At 45.3% G+C, this 14,391-nt stretch overlaps 1 protein-coding gene across 1 annotated transcript in view; it reads right to left on the reverse strand.

Moving 5' to 3' along the window:
- Positions 1-14,391, reverse strand: part of LOC136828583 (cotranscriptional regulator ARB2A) — a 323,128-nt gene that overhangs the window by 147,385 nt on the left and 161,352 nt on the right. The gene's annotated exons all lie outside the window — the stretch shown is intronic.

Here is a 14,391-nt window from a genome sequence, read left to right on the forward strand (position 1 = left end):
GGGCATGACTAACTGTTATTATTATCATTGGACTGATTGTATTGCACATTGGCCCCCTTATTAATCAGCTTGCTTGTTGCCAATCATTGCATTATTGTTCCATGTGTTCTATTAGTGAGTCTGCCCATCAGATCATCTTGTTTTGTTGTCTCATTGTTTACTTGCTAAGTCTCTGTAAATAAACCCCTGTAAATTTGTAAAAGAATTCTAATTCCCAAATGGCGACCTTCTCATTCACTTGTAATCCAGGGAAAATCTGAGGTAAGTTTTCACATAACTTTTCCTTTTGCTCATAAGCTGGGCTTTCTTGGTTTCGTGGCAGCATCAATATAAACCTTGTTTCAATTTCTCCCCAACCAAGACCCCCAGTTTATGACAATATATATATAGTAATGAACCCCAGGTCTTACTGGGTTCTTGGTACGTTCAGGTTCTTTTTTCCTGATTATTAATCCATACCAGAATGATAATCAGTAGGAAATTGCCAGAAATAAAGGATTCAAGACAAAAATCTCAAAAAGGAGGAGGTAAAGAATATGCTAGGTGAAATAACAAATATTTTATTGCAAAAATTATTTTAAACCTACAAAAAAAAAGCTCCCCTTGAAAACTGGAATAAGGAAGGAAAAGCCACACTAGCAAAAGTAACACACAGTCAGAACAACTATTCGCCTAGCTAACTTTTACTCAACAGGTTAGGAGACAGGAATAAGTAAACGGTAGAAAACGACAACAATTACACTTGAGTGGATGAGCCCGAGGCATGGTTGGAGGAAGTAGAAGCACTCTTCGAGAACTACACCACCACTGAGACGAAGAGGGCTGCCCTGTTTGCCAAGCATATGGACAACATAGCCAAGACCGCCCTTCACTCACTGGACAAGAGTACTAGAGGGAATATGGTAGACGTTCGACGAGTGATCACCAAGGCATACGAGATCACCCCGGAGAAATGGAGACAGCGTTTTAGAGGTCTCACGAATGAAGTTGGTTGGGCCTGGCCTGAATGGGCCTATCATAAGACCCAATCCAGACAATGCTGGCTCAGTGCCATGGCATGCACAGAGTTCCAGGACCTGTTCAGCCAGATCAAGCTGGAGGATCTCTTCCAGTGTGTTCTTGGACCACTCACTGTGCACCTCAATGACAAGAAGCCTAAAACACTCATGGAAGTTTGTCGTATGGCCGACGACTGGGAGACCTTTAACCAGTCTCACAGCACATCTCACTGGTGCATAGTACCACCTGGACATCTCTCAGGATCAGCTCGCTCAAAGAACGGACTCCCTGCCAAACCACCCATGTGCAACTTCTGCAAGAGAGTTGGTCACCCCTAATCTGAGTGCCACTTTAAGAAGGGAGTTAACCAGAAGCACCTTCAAAAGGACTTCAATGACTCCTCTCCATCCACAACCACTCAATCTTCTCCACCGACAGTTACCATAGGGAAACCAGCCCATCCAAGGGGCACCTGCAGAGACTGGAACTGCAGAGCACTATGCTGCCAGATATCCTAGTTGCCCAAAACATCTCCCCTCTACCAATATTGTAAACCTGATCAGTGCCATGACCTCCGCAGCTGTGCCACCTGAAATGTCTCACCCCGAGTGGGTGTGAACTCAGTCTGTATCAGTGGCACCCCTGGATGGCTCTACCCTACCAGTGAATCTGCCGGTTACAGTAGACACTGGCTCAGACATTTGCCTGACTGACCGGGCCTGAGTGCCAGCCAGTGCAACTGTAGAAAAAAAGACTGAGTAGACGATAACTTGGATAGAAGAGCAGGCTAAGACCATCCCCATGGTCGAGTTTCAGGTAACAACCCCTTGGAGTACGCAACCTCACTGCATTGGCATGGTGAGCAAAATCAGGCATGAAGTAGAGTTTCTGTTGGGATGAGACCTCCTCTGAGGATGTCCTTCCCCATACCTCCACTGGGGAGGCTGTAACTCCAAAATCACCTGACAGCTACTGATTTCCTGAAAGAGACAGGCCACCATCCAAAAGGTGGGCAGAAACCCAGTTTCAATAACAGAGGCAAAGTTGCCTGTCTCAAACTAGTATAACCACCCTTAAGTGGGCCTGACAGCTACTGATTTCCTTAAGGAGACAGGCCACCATCCAAAAGGTGGGCAGGAATTCAGTTTCGATGATAGAGGCAAAGTTGCCTATGTCTCAAACTGATGTGCACAGCCTTAAGTGGGCCTGACAGCTACTGATTTCCTTAAGGAGACAGTCCACCATCCAAAAGGTAGGCAGAAATCCAGTTTCAATGACAGAGGCAAAGTTGCCTATGTCTTGAACTGGTATACCCAACCTCAAGTGGGCCTGAGAGCTACTGATTTCCTTAAGGAGACAGTCCACCATCCGAAAGGCAGGCAGAAATCCAGTTTCGCCTGTGTCTCAAACTGGTATACCCACCGTTAAGTGGGCCTGACAGCAACTAATTTCCTTAAGGAGACGGTCCACCATACAAAAGGTGGGTAGAAATCCAGTTTCGATGACAGAGGCAAAGTTCCCTATATCTCGAACTGGTATACCCAACCTTAAGTGGACCTGACAGTCACTGATTTCCTTAAGGAGACAGGCCACCATCCAAAACGTGGGCAGAAATCCAGTTTCAATGACAGATACGAAGTTGTCTATGTCTCGAACTGGTATACCCAACCTTAAGTAGGACTGATAGCCACTGATTCCCTTAAGGAGACAGGCCACCATCCAAAAGGTGGGCAGAAATCCAGTTTCGATGACAGAGGCAAAGTTGTCTCTGTATCGAAATGGTATACCCAGTCTTAAGTGGACATAACAGTCACTGATTTCCTTAAGAAGACAGGCCACCATCAAAAAAGTGGGCAGAAATCCAGTTTCGATGACACAGACAAAGGTGGCTACGTCTGGAAACGGTATACCCAAAAGTGGATCTGACTGTCACTGATTTCCTTAAGAAGACAGGCCAACATCCAAAAGGTGGGCAGATATCCAGTTTCGATGACAGAGGCAAAGTTGTCTATGTCTCGAAATGGTATACCCAGCCTTAAGTGGACCTGACAGTCACGGATTTCCCTGAGGAGACAGCCCACCATCGAAAAGGTGGGCAGAAATCCAGTTTCAATGACAGAGGCAAAGTTGTCTATGTCTCGAACTGGTATACCCAACCTTAAGTGGACCTGATAGTCACTGATTTCCTTAAGAAGATATGCCACCCTCCAAAAGGTGGGCAGAAATCCAGTTTCAATGACAGAGGCAAAGTTGTCTATGTCTCGAGCTGGTATACCCAACCTTAAGTGGGCCTAACAGCCACTGATTTCCTTAAGAAGACAGGCCACCATCCAAAAGGCAGGCAGAAATCCAGTTTCAATGACAGAGGCAAAGTTGTCTATGTCTCGAACTGGTATACCCAGCCTTAAGTGGACCTGACAGTCACTGATTTCCTTAAGAAGACAGGCCACCATCCAAAAGGCAGGCAGAAATCCAGTTTCGATGACAGAGGCAAAGTTGCCTGTGTCTCGAACTGGTATACCCAGCCTTAAGTGGACCTGACAGTCACTGATTTCCTTAAGGAAACAGGCCACCATCCAAAAGGTGGGCAAAAATCCAGTTTCGATGACAGAGACAAAGTTGCCTGTGTCTCGAATTGGTATACCCAACCTTAAGTGGACCTGACAGCTACTGATTCCCTTCAGGAGACATGCCACCATCGAAAAGGTGGGCAGAAGCAAAGTTGTCTATGTCTCAAACTGGTATGCCCACCCTTAAGAGGACCTGACAGTCACTGATTTCCTTAAGGAGACAGGCCACCATTCAAAAGGTGGGCAGAAATTCAGTTTCAATGACAGAGGCAAAGTTGTCTATGTCTCGAACTGGTATACCCAACCTTAAGTGGACCTGACAGTCATTGATTTCCTTAAGGAGACAGGCTACCATCCAAAAAGTGGGCAGAAATCCAGTTTCAATGACAGAGACAAAGTTGTCTATGTCTCGAACTGGTATACCCAACCTTAAGTGGACCTGACAGTCACTGATTTCCTTAAGAAGACAGGCCACCATCCAAAAGGTGGGCAGAAATCCAGTTTTGATGACAGAGGCAAAGTTGCCTATGTCTCAAAATGATATACCCAGCCTTTAGTGGGCCTGACAGCCATTGATTTCCTTGAGGAGATGTGGCGGGATTCCACAACCACACACTCACACTAACAAAAAACAACACATACACTCACCTCAAACTAGGCTAGGCCTACGAATTCCGGACGGAACTTTTTGCCAAAGCAGGAGGAGGTCACGGAGTCACCACAACCGGGCCGATGATGCCAACGCTCACCACCAACAACAACAGTCCACAACCAAGAAAACAACAAACCAACCAGTACACAACCACGACCCAAAACAAGACTCAAAAAGACTCAACCACGAAGATTCAAACTCACCTCACTAGGAACACAGCTGAAAAAACAACCAGGCTATTACACGACACCGATCACGCAACCAAAACAGCCCAAAACCCAAAACACGCCCAAAGTACAAACACTCCAACCACAAAGCCTCCAAACACCAAATCACATAAACTGAACATAAAAAAAAGCAACCAAACTCCGATCAACTACTGGGAAAACCGTCCTTTTTGCACAATATCTCTGTCCAGACTCCCATCACGATCACAGTTCCATTGACTCCAAAAAAACAAACACGACACCTCACGGACAATCAAAACGTAAACAAAAGAAAACTACACTCTCTAATGATATCATTACCAATCACCTACGCCGTTGTAATTTCTCTCTCTCTCTCTCTCTCTCTCTCTCTCTCTCTCCCTCACACACAAGACGTCGTTGTTCGTTGTTTTCTCTCTCTCTCTCTCTCTCTCTCACACACACAAGACGTCGTCAAATGCAATAACCTCATTCCTCCATAGAGACAGGCCACCATCCAAAAGGTGGGCAGAAATCCAGTTTCAATGACAGAGGCAAAGTTGCCTATGTCTCGAACTGGTATACCCAACCTTTAGTGGACCTGACAGCCCTGATTTCCTTGAGGAGACAGGCCACCATCGAAAAGGTGGGCAGAAATCTAGTTTCGATGACAGAGGCAAAGTTGCCTATGTCTCGAACTGGTATACCCAACCTTAAGTAGACCTGACGGTCACTGATTTCCTTAAGGAAACAGGCCACCATCCAAAAAGTGGGCAGAAATCCAGTTTCAATGACAGAGGCAAAGTTATCTATGTCTTGAACTGGTATACCCAACCGTAAATGGACCTGACCAACTGATTTCCTTGAGGAGACAGGCCACCATCCAAAAGTTGGGCAGAAACCCAGTTTCGATGACAGAGGCGAAGTTGCCTATGTCTCGAACTAGTATACCCAGTCTTAAGTGGGCCTGACAGCTACTGATTTCCTTGAGGAGACAGGGCACCAACCAGAAGGTGGGCAGAAATCCAGTTTCGATGACAGAGGCAAAGTTGCCTGTCTTGAAATGGTATACTCAGCCTTAAGTGGACCTGACAGCTACTGATTTCCTTAAGGAGACAGGCCACCATCCAAAAGGTGGGCAAAAATCCAGTTTTGATGACAGAGGCAAAGTTGCCTATGTCTCGAACTGGTATACCCAACCTTAAGTAGACCTGACAGCCATTGATTTCCTTGAGGAGACAGGTCACCATCCAAAAGGTGGGCAGAAATCCAGTTTCGATGACAGAGGCAAAGTTGCCTATGTCTCGAAATGGTATACCCAGCCTTAAGTGGGCCTGACAGCTACTGATTTCCTTGAGGAGACAGGACACCAACCAGAAGGAGGGCAGAAATCTAGTTTCGATGACAGAGGCAAAGTTGTCTATGTCTCGAACTGGTATACCCAGCCGTAAGTGGACCTGGCAGTCACTGATATCCTTAAGAAGACAGGCCACCCTCCGAAAGGCAGGCAGAAATCCAGTTTCGATGACTGAGGCAAAGTTGCCTATGTCTTGAACTGGTATACCCAACCTTAAGTGGACCTGACAGTCACTGATTTCCTTAAGAAGACAGGCCACCATCTAGAAGGTGTTCAGAAATCCAGTTTCGATGACAGAGGCAAAGTTGCCTGTGTCTCAAACTGGCATACCCAACCTTAAGTAGACCTGATAGTCACTGATTTCTTTAAGGAAACAAGCCACCATCCAAAAGGTGGGCAAAAATCCAGTTTCAATGACAGAGACAAAGTTGCCTGTGTCTCGATTTGGTATACCCAACCTTAAGTGGACCTGACAGCTACTGATTCCCTTAAGGAGACAGGCCACCATCCAAAAGGTGGGCAGAGGCAAAGTTGTCTATGTCTCGAACTGGTATGCCCACCCTTAAGTGGACCTGACAGTCACTGATTTCCTTAAGGAGACAGGCCACCATTCAAAAGGTGGGGAGAAATTCAGTTTCAATGACAGAGGCAAAGTTGTCTATATCTCGAATTGGTATACCCAACCTTAAGTGGACCTGACAGTCACTGATTTCCCTGAAGAGACAGGCCACCATCCAAAAGGTGGGCAGAAATCCAGTTTCGAGGCAAAGTTGCCTATGCCTTGAAATGGTATACCCCGCCTTAAGTGGACCTGACAGTCACTGATTTCCCTGAGGAGACAGGCCACCATCCAAAAGGTGGGCAGAAATCCAGTTTCGATGACAGAGGCAAAGTTGCCTATGTCTCGAACTGGTATACTCAACCTTTAGTGGGCCTGACAGCCATTGATTTCCTTGAGGAGACAGGCCACCATCCAAAAGGCGGGCAGAAATCCATTTTCAATGACAGAGGCAAAGTTGCCTATGTCTCGAAATGGTATACCCAACCTTTAGTGGACCTGACAGCCACTGATTTCCTTGTGGAGACAGGCCACTATCCAAAAGGTGGGCAGAAATCCAGTTTCAATGACAGAGGCAAAGTTGCCAATGTCTCGAACTGGTATACTCAACCTTTAGTGGGCCTGACAGCCATTGATTTCCTTGAGGAGACAGGCCACCATCCAAAAGGTGGGCAGAAATCCATTTTCAATGACAGAGGCAAAGTTGCCTATGTCTCGAAATGGTATACCCAACCTTTAGTGGACCTGACAGCCACTGATTTCCTTGTGGAGACAGGCCACTATCCAAAAGGTGGGCAGAAATCCAGTTTCGATGACAGAGGCAAAGTTGCCTATGTCTCGAACTGGTATACCCAACCTTAAGTGGACCTGACAGCAACTGATTTCCTTGAGGAGACAGGCCACCATCCAAAAGGAGGGCAGAAATCTAGTTTCGATGACAGAGGCAAAGTTGCCTATGTCTCGAACTGGTATACCCAACCTTAAGTGGGCCTGACAGCTACTGATTTCCTTGGGGAGACAGGACACCAACCAGAAGGTGGGCAGAAATCCAGTTTCGATGACAGAGACAAAGTTGCCTATGTCTCGAAATGGTATACCCAACCTTAAGTGGACCTGACAGCCACTGATTTTCTAAAAGGCAGTCAGAAATCCAGTTTCGATGGCATAGGCAAAGTTGCCTATGTCTCGAAATGGTATACCCAGCCTTAAGTGGGCCTGACATCTACTGATTTCCTTAAGGAGACAGGCCACCATCCAAAAGGTGGGCAGAAATCCAGTTTTGATGACAGAAGCAAAGTTGCCTATGTCTCGAACTGGTATACCCAACCTTAAGTGGACCTGACAGCCATTGATTTCCTTGAGGAGACAGGCCATCATCCAAAAGGTGGGCAGAAATCCAATTTCGATGACAGAGGCAAAGTTGCCTATGTCTCGAAATGGTATACCCAGCCTTAAGTGGGCCTGACAGCTACTGATTTCCTTGAGGAGACAGGACACCAACCAAAAGGTGGGCAGAAATCCAGTTTCGATGACAGAGGCAAATTAGCCTATGTCTCGAACTGGTATGCCCAACCTTAAGTGGACCTGACAGCTACTGATTTCTTTAAAGGGACGAGCTCGGCTGATGATATCTAGACAATTCCAAGAGGCAAATGAATGGGTCACAGGCTATCCTGACGACTGCGTTGTCGAACGCACACCAAAGGCAGTTAGGGAGGAACCCCAGACACACCTTCAGAGGAACCTCAGAGGGTGTGGGGGAACACCTTCAAAGGAACCTTGGAAGTTGTGGGGGGATATTCCTTCATTGGAACCTGGGAAGGCGTGGGGGGACGCCTTCAAAGGAACCTAGGAAGGATTTTGGAGTTCCTCCCATGCCACCAGAGGTGCGTCTTCGGCCCCGCAGTCGTCAAGTCAACCTGTGACTCATCCACACTGCCCCTTGGATGCCTCAAGTCCTGCGTCCTTCCTGCTGCACAGCCAGCCAGATTTCCTCCATCAGCTACTGGTGGCTGGCATTGTGATCACCTCTGCTGTCTGTCCCTCCTGGACTGCTGCCTCAGACTGGGCTTCCTCAGCAATCTTTCCTTCGTCTCCCTGAATTAGATCCTCCACCATCTGCGTCAGGTCTTCCCACTGCTTTCCATAGTCGTCCTTCTCTCGTTGGGCGTTACGGTACTTCCTGTACTGTTCCTCTTCCAACTTTCGTAGTTGGTCAAGTAGGTCCTCAACCTGGCCCTGGTCTTTTCTTCCTTCTGTTGTTTCAACACAATTGTGTGGCTCCGCTTCTTCGCTGTTGTTGTCCAGGCTTTCGTTTCTACAGTCCAGTGCAATGTGTTCCAGGTGGAAGTTCCTTTGAGCAGTCCCATGGAGGAGCGCCATTAACATGTACCTGTCCTGATTTCTCAGTTCTTCCCCCTGCGTCCTTAGGTGCTCCCTGACACGTTTTCGTTCTTTAATTATATTCTCCTCCTGCATCCTACACTTGTCTTTCAGTCTTTTGCATTCTTCCCTAAGTTGTTCCAGTTCACGGAGGTTTATGCTTTCTGCCCTCTTCAAAGAGCAGATCTCTCCTTCTGCACGTTTTAAAGAGCGCTCCAAGTTCTCCTGTTGGTGTACAACGCTCTCCAAGTTGTCCTGCAGCTGTTCCTCACGTTCCCTTAGCATCTCTTTTTCCTTGTCCTTTTCCTTGAGCCTCTCCAGGTAATGTACTCTCATTTCACTCCTTTCTCTCTCCAGCTCCTTTCCGCCATTGAGGGCAACTTCTAATTTGGCCTCCAGATCTTGTTTCTCATATATTAATTTTCGTTCTACATTCGCGAAATTTTCTGTCTGCTGGTCCCTGCAATGGAGAGCATCCCTTTTTTCATTTACTAAAGAGTTCTGGAGTGTGGTCACCTCCAAAAGTGCTTCTTCTAAGCCTTCCTTAAGCTTAATATTTTCGGTTCCTAATTCTGAGACCCAGTTCTTCATGGCCTGGACTTCTTCTTTTAGAATCTGGGCCTTCTCCTGTTCGTCTCCTAATTCTTTCTTGAGTAAAGTGATATCCAGGGATTCATTTGCCAATTCTTCCTTAATCAAGGTATTTTCACCTCCTAATTCAGATATCCAGTTCTTCATGACCAGGACTTCTACTTTTAGAATCTCGGCCTTCTGCTGTTCGTCTCCTAACCCTTTCCTGAGTAAAGTGATATCCAGGGATTTATCTGCCAATTCTTCCTTAATCAGGGCATTTTCACCTCCTAATTCTGTAAGCCAGTTTTTCATGATTTCAAGTTCTGCACCAGTGATCTCATTTTTCGCTCTTTCATTGTTTAGAGTTTCTGTTGCCGAGACCAATCGAGATTCTTTATGGCGCAATGCTGACTGTTGCAACTGAACTCGGTCTTTTAGCACCAGGACCTCATTCTGCAGGCTGATGTTCCTCTGGGTCTCATTTGCGAGGTTTTTCTCGAGCTCACAATTTCTGTCTTCAAGCTTAACCACATTTCTGTGTGAAACTTCAAGTTGAGTTTCATAGCAAGCAGCCAGCTCCCTGAACCTCGAGTTTTCTTCTTCGGTGAGCTCCAGTTGTCGTTGGAGAGCCATGTGGTCCTCTTTCATGTCCAAAATCTGACTTTCCAGTACTCCCAGGTCTGTTCCCTCAGCTGCTTTCCTTTCTAGCAGAAGATCCTTGTCAAAAATTTGGTTTTGAAGCCACACAATCTCCTTCTTTGCCTCGTCCAACAGGCGTTCCAATTTAAGTTCTCCGTGAACTTTCCTGATTTCCTGTTTCTTTGCCGACAACTGTTTTTCTTCATCCAGTTGTTCTGGATGTTGTCTCGGCAACTGGGGTTCTTGGTTGGTGTCTTCCAGTTCTTCTTCTTCCTCCTCCTCATCAGAACTGTAGAGTTCTTCGGTTCCAAAAATTTCCTCCTCCTTCTCCTCCTCCTCTCCCTCCGAGCTGTAGAGTTCCTCAGTTCCAAAGATTTCTTCCTCCTCCTCAGTACTATAGAGTTCTTCAGTTCCGAAAATTTCTTCTTCTACCTCCTCCTCCTCCTCCTCCTCCTCCTCCTCCTCCTCCTCCTCCTCCTCCTCCACAATGCTGTAGAGTTCTTCAGTTTCAAGAAGCTTCTCTTCCTCCTCCTCCAAGCTTTCCAGATCTTCGGTTTCCAGAATTAAATCCAAAATGGGCACTTCCAGGTCGTCTTCCTCACGATCAAGGTCATCGCATCCAATGAGTTTAAGCTTCCAGTAAACAGCCAAGAGCAACGCCAGGCCCCCTGCCATCAAGGCCATCCAAGGGACGGTACCGGCAAAGGCCGACGTCTCAATGCCTCCGCTGTTCGGTAGTGTTTCCACGACCTCTGGGCTCCAAGACTCGGCGACGACATCATGATGAAGAGTTTCCCGTAAGTGTCCAGTAATTCCTCTAGTGTGAAGCATGTTGACTAAGTCCTCCACGATCGACATGTATAATTCACAAGCGACTAGTACGAGTACGAGCACATTCCATGCTAATACTTGTAGGGCAAACATTATGCAAAATGTTAACCGTTTACTCTGGCTTTCACTAAGAGTAGTTTTAGAATCTGCCACGGCCTTGATTCGTATTCGAAGGATTCCTACCAAGTCCTCATCATTCCTTGGTCGTCTCCAGATGATTCTTTTAGGTCTTCTCCGTCTTCCTCCTTCTTTCCACTTACCGTCTTCCTCCTTCTTTCTACTTATTCTTCTTCTTCTTCTTCTTTTCTTCTTCTTCTTCTTCTTCTTCTTCTTCTTCTTCTTCTTCTTCTTCTTCTTCTTCTTCTTCTTCTTCTTAGCTGCAGTGCTCTGAAGTCAGTCCCAGCTGCTCCTGGAGACTTCACATCTGAAGTTCCTCGAAGAATCGAAGCCTCATCCAGGGAATCGCAAACAGTTCCAAGGAACCCTCAGAAATCTTCATCAACACCCTCACCACGCCAGTCTCTATTTTTCTTTTTTTTTCATATTTCTAAAGTTCATTGATGCCATATTTTGCTTGGTTGGTTCTGTTTTGCCCTTTGTAAAAAGACTTCTAGATATTCGTCTTTTCCTTGTGCTATTATTATTATTATTATTATTATTATTATTATTATTATTATTATTATTATTAACTTAGACCCGTAAAGGACCTACATTCCTATTACAGCACCACAACCAAAATTTAACATATTAAACAATAATATAAACATACGAATCTAAGCATATAAGAAAATACACAAATGCATAGAAATAACAAATAAAAAGTTTAAACCAAATTCACTCGATTCAAAACAATTTTCTCAAGCTTGATAAAAATTAAATCTGCTACCCTTAACCCTTCAATCAAATTTGCTTTTAAAAATGATTTTGATGTTATTATAACTTAAAGGAATTATATTTTTTAAACGATTGTCTTAGGCTGGACAAAAAGTTATTCTGCTAATCTTAACTCTTCAATGGGATTTATTTGTTAATAATTTTGAAAATTATTATAATTAAAGGAACTGTGTTTTTCTTAACAATAAGGGATAGATCACTGCTAACCTTAACTCTTCAATAAACTGCTTAAAGGCCACCACAAACGTTCAGTTATGCCTGTACAGACAAAACTGGATCCACTAACGTTCAGTTTTGCCTGCACAGGCTTAACGTGCAGATATAACTGAGCGTTAGTGGGTTTAGTTTCGCCTGCAAGGGCCGACTGTGCAGGCATAACTGTGCAGGTGTAACTGAGTGTTAGTGGGTTCAGTTTTGTCTGTGCAGGCATAACTGTGCAGGTGTAACTGAGTGTTAGTGGGTTCAGTTTTGCCTGCACAGGCCAACTGTGCAGGCATAACTGCGCAGGTGTAACTGAACGTTAGTGACAGCCTTTGAAAATGGTTTTGGAATTGTTATAACTAAAGGAAATTATCTTTGTAAGCATTAGAGAAGCATAGATAAACAAAAACATCTTACTAGCTGCTGTCTGGTTCTAGAGCTGACAGCTCTAATAGATTAGCTCCCTGTTCGCCTGTCTGTCTGTCTGTTTTGAAAGTGAGATTTTTAATCATGAATTTCTAGTTTTTTAATGTTTCCTGATTTTAATTTTTTAAACTTTAAAATTTGTTATTTTTATTTTCTATGCTTGTGTACTTTCATATATGTTAAGATTCTTATGGTAAAAATGGACTTTGTTAATTATATACACGTTAAGATTCTTATATTTATGAAGAAGAGAGAGAGAGAGAAGGCAAAAGAATAGTGACTTAATCGAAACAGCTCAGATGGAATTAGGTTCGTGACTTGAATTGCTAATTGCGTACGCGCAAGTGCGCGACCGAGAGTGCGCAAGCATTCTCGGAAACTTATTAGGACAGAAATACTCTCTCCTGTAAAATGGTGATTTTTTTTTAAGTGCGTTTTAAAATGGGTCTTTATTCAGTACAACACACACACACACACACACACACACATATATATATATATATATATATATATATATATATATATATATATATATATATATATATGTGTGTGTGTGTGTGTGTGTGTGTGTGTGTGTGTGTGTGTGTGTGTGTAAAAATTAGGGTAGGTCAACGATCACGAAAAGCAAAGCTGTGTAGGTAAATTCAACGTGTGATGATTTCTAATGAAGACTAGACCACCCATGACCTGTTGGGTCATTTTTTTAGTTATTACATTTTTGACAAAATACCCAAACTGTACCATACTCATATCCATATCTTTACCATACCTATACACATACCCATATCTGTACCATACCCATCCCTATCCCATACCCAGGTCTATACCATACCAATACCCATATCTGTACCATACCTATACCCATACCCATAAACACACCCATATCCATACCATACTCATACTCATATCTGTACCATACCAATACCCATACCCATACCTGTACCATACCCATAATGATACCCATGCCTATATCAATATCCGTACCATATCCATACCATAGCGAATCCATACCTATGCTCATATCCATATCATACCCGTATCCGTACCATACCCATATCCATACCCAAACCCAAATCTGTACCATATCCGTACCTATACCCATACCCAAATCCATTCCATACCCATACCTATACACATATCTATACCATACCCTACCCATACCTGTAGCCATACCCGTACCATACTCATACCAACGCCCATACCCACATCCCTACCATACTCATACCCATATCAATAACATACCATTCCTATACCCATATCTGTACCATACCCATACACACGGCTAAATTAACCCTACTAATAATAATCAGCAAAAGTCTGTGGCAGCACCAGCCCTGTTTACGGGGGAGGGAGAAGGAAGGGGTAAGGGGGAGGTGGATGGGGAAGGAGAGGGAAGAGGGAAGGGTGAATGGGGGAGGGGAGGGAAGGTTGAAGGGAAGTAGGAGGGTGAGGGGAGGGAAGAGGAAAGGTGAGTGGGAGGGGAGGAGGAGGAAGGGGGAGGATAGGGGGAACAGGAGGGGAATGGAAGAGAGGGGAAGGAGAGGAATGGGGAATGGATAGGGAGATGGGAGGGAAGATGGAAGGTGGGGGGGGAGGAGAGGGGAGGGGAGGAGAAGGCGAGGGGAAGGGGATGGAAGATGGAAGGAGGGGGGGGAGGACACCTCTATATTAACACTTGATCTCATGCTTGGGGAGGGAGGGGAGGGGAGGGAAAAGGGTAATGGTATGGAAGAGGGAAAGGGAGGGGAGGAAAGAGGGAAGGGGAGGGGGAGGACACAGCCAAATTAACACTAGATCTTGTGCTCGGGGAGGGGAGGGAATGGGAAGGGGAATGGAAGAGGGAAAGATAGGGGGATGGAGGAAGAAAGGGGAGGGGAAGGGGATGGAAGAGGGAAGGGAAGATGGAAGGTGAGGGCGAGGGGTAGGAGTAAGGGAAGGAACCCGTAGGGAGGTAGAGCCGACTGTGCATCTCATGCGAGGCACTGTAGGCATTACTTAAGCTTCTTAGCAGCGTGCCTTCGGCCCTTTGCTGCAACCTCATTCGTTTTTACTGTACCTCTTCTCGTATTCTCTTTCTTCCGTCTTACTTTTCAAAATTCCACTCTTTCGTTACAATTGATTCA

This window comes from Macrobrachium rosenbergii, chromosome 43, assembly GCF_040412425.1.
Source record: "Macrobrachium rosenbergii isolate ZJJX-2024 chromosome 43, ASM4041242v1, whole genome shotgun sequence".
Classification (NCBI taxonomy): Eukaryota; Metazoa; Arthropoda; class Malacostraca; order Decapoda; family Palaemonidae; genus Macrobrachium; species Macrobrachium rosenbergii.